At 50.6% G+C, this 2,913-nt stretch overlaps 1 long non-coding RNA gene across 1 annotated transcript; it reads right to left on the reverse strand.

Annotated features, from left to right (window-relative positions):
- Nucleotides 1–302: 302 nt before the first annotated feature.
- On the reverse strand, nucleotides 303–1,991 carry LOC104875096. Its single transcript, XR_783935.1, has 3 exons — nucleotides 1,819–1,991; nucleotides 1,048–1,105; nucleotides 303–949 (listed from the first exon to the last, which is right to left on the reverse strand). It is a non-coding gene; the product is annotated as an uncharacterized LOC104875096 (long non-coding RNA).
- Nucleotides 1,992–2,913: the final 922 nt, after the last annotated feature.

Here is a 2,913-nt window from a genome sequence, read left to right on the forward strand (position 1 = left end):
GCACACGGTGGAGGCCAGAGAGCCAGCCATGCCTCCAGCCTCACATGCCACCCATGGGAAGTACCAGGGACGGGTGTGCTTGCTTGTGGGAGGGCCCTCCACCTGGGCAGCATCTCCGCCATCCTCTGACACCAGCTCTGCCCCCAAGCGCGTGGCAGGCAGCCTGATGGCGTTTGTGCTGTGAAACTGTGAACATCTCAGGCACGCGGCCCCACATCGCGGCAGCCTTTCAATACCGGCCCCTCATCCAGCCACCCAGCCAGCCAGAACCCTACAACACAAACCCCAGACCACCGAAACGAAACACTCGGAAGACTGGACTTGAATCCTGCCCTGGCTGGGCCACTGGGCTTCGCCTTTTGGACGCCTCTGCCGGTCAGCCTGCTCGTCGGTGTGGCACAGAGAACGCAGAGCTTGTGTGCGCAAAGCTGTTCGTGTATCATTAGGGCTTCCACGTGCAGAATTAACGAGTTCCAGTGAGCCATAGCAAGTTTTAAGTCTAGGGGGATTTGGACGTCTGAAGAGATCTTTTCCCGTTCAAAGGGGCAAGATGGATGTTGAAGATTTCTGAGACAAGCCAGAGGAAGGCAGTGAATAAACCCAACTGTCAACCTGGGAGAATAAGAGAAAAGAGCAAAAATAAATCTTGTGTTCTCATGCGCCAGTTAATCTTCATTGTCAGCTTGAGTGATGACGAGATTCCTGGAGAGGAAGGGATCACAGGACACTGTATTCCCCGGAGGGTGGATCATTAGTGCTCCCAGCTGGGTGTGCTGTCAGCAGACGGCGCCTGCGTGGAGGAAGGGCTGGGGAGCACCGTAGGTGGGTACGTCTCTCCACAGCGCTGCCCGGACCTGCTGCCAGGCCATGCAGTACCCGGCTTGGCTCCACCATCCCATTCTGCCATGGCGCTTCTTCTTGGAAGCAAACCAGCCATGGACTGAGATATCTGAAACCACAAAGCAAACAGATCATTGTGAGCAACAGACATTTGGTTCCAGGAAAGGGAAAGCTGGCTAACACAGACCCAAATACGAGGTGATTTACCAAATGGGTACTCATATGCCTTCTCCAGTGTTTTTCTGCTTCTGGCCTTGACTTTCACCTTAAAAATACATTAGAAAGAAAGCAACTTAAATGTGGGGCAACAGAAGAAAGAAAATAATTAAAATTAGAGCAGCGAACAATGAGATTCACTTTGCATGTCCACCACAGAACTGAATTCAAAATCAGCTTAGTGCTACGGTATAGAGCTTGGAATCATATCCATCAGTAAAATGATTCTTGCCATGTTGTTCAAGGGAGACGCAAAAGCAAGTGTGGACTGCCTGACCAAGGACGAGAAAGTGCAGGTTCGGAGCACAGACCCAGCCCAGCTGCCGGGTATCGGCCCCAACAGGGCCACGTTTCTCCTCTCTGCTGGGGCTCTTGGGAGGAGTTGCTCTGTAGCATCAGCCTGTGGAAACCCACAGCCAACTTCTTCCCTGTTCTTTACTTTCTTTGTCCCCACTGTAATGATCAGACAAGAACAACAGACCCCAGGTTTGCTTTCAGTAACGCGTCATGGCTGCTGTCAGTCCTCCGATACTCTCAAACTCTGCGATCCTTCTCTCCTTCTCCTGCCCACTCTTGGACTGAGAACCTCAGAAATGAAAACCCGGGAAAGGAAGACTCATGAACGACAGCTCTCTGCATGGAATGACCGAGCACACTTCTGGAGAGCACAAACACAGAGCGAGCGTAACTCTCTGCTCCCCTGGGCGCCCTGCGGTGGACTCCCACCAAGGTCCCCAGCAAACTCTCTCTGGTCCCGCCTACCTCCCTGCTGCTGTCCTGGGCAGTGGCAAAGCAAAGACAGCTTTGATCCGCGTGAGAGAGGCGTGACCATTGACCCCACTTTGCTGAAGAAGAGACCAAACCCTAGAAAAGCAAGCTGAGCCACGTAAGTGTAAGAACTCAAACAGATTCCCTGGCTTCACGCGGCTCTGCTTGGCCCGTAGGTTTTGAGCAGAGTATGCTCTGCCTGTGAATCTCTCTTCCCTAAAGTCTGCATAGCACACACCCCATCTCTCAGTCAACGGATGTTCATTGCAACCTGCAATGTTTCATTTGACAAAAAATGTTCCATAAAATTCTGTTTACTTTCTTGGGGAGCTGCTGTGCCATCTCCTCCCTGGTGACCACATGATTACACTCCCACCGGAGGGTGCAGGTTCCATCTTATCCGCATCCTTGGCTTTGTACCCGCTGTCCTGGAGGGTGTGGCGGGTCACAGTGTCCTCAGTGCTCGGTGACACTGGGCCTCTCTCCACACGATCATTGACGGTTGTCTAGCTTTTGGAGAAATGTCTATTTGAGTCATTTGCCTATTTAAAATTTGGTTTCTTTATTGAATTCTACAGTTCTTTATATATTCTGCACTTTAATCTTTTATCCGATGTAAGCCTGCAAGTCTTTTCTCACATTTCGTGGACTGCTTCTTCACTCGATAGATCTTTTCCTTGAATGCATGAATGTTTTTAATTTGATTAAGTCCAACATATCTGTTTCTGGTTTGTCACCTGTGATTTTGTAGAATGCAGTGACTTCCTAGTGGATTTATACTGGGAAGATGAGTGAGGGAGGAATAATTTCCTTGTCAGAATATAGAGCAAACGCAAGTGTTACATCAGTCACCCGCGCTATGAAAGGTGCCAGTGTGGGGCATCCAGAGGTCCTGGGCTCTATCCCTGGCCTGGAAAATGAATAAATAAAGATAAAAAATAGTAAATACAAGGTGCCTTAGTCATCTATCCTGGGCTTTGTTCATGGCTGCCTCGCAAGGCCCCGTCAGTCCCTCTCCCTCTCTCCTCTCTCTCTCTCCCCCTCCCACCTCTCTCTCCTCTCTCTCTCTCTCTCTCTCTCTCTCTCTCT

Source organism: Fukomys damarensis, unplaced genomic scaffold (assembly GCF_012274545.1).
Source record: "Fukomys damarensis isolate Sample0158 unplaced genomic scaffold, DMR_v1.0_HiC HiC_scaffold_11, whole genome shotgun sequence".
Classification (NCBI taxonomy): Eukaryota; Metazoa; Chordata; class Mammalia; order Rodentia; family Bathyergidae; genus Fukomys; species Fukomys damarensis.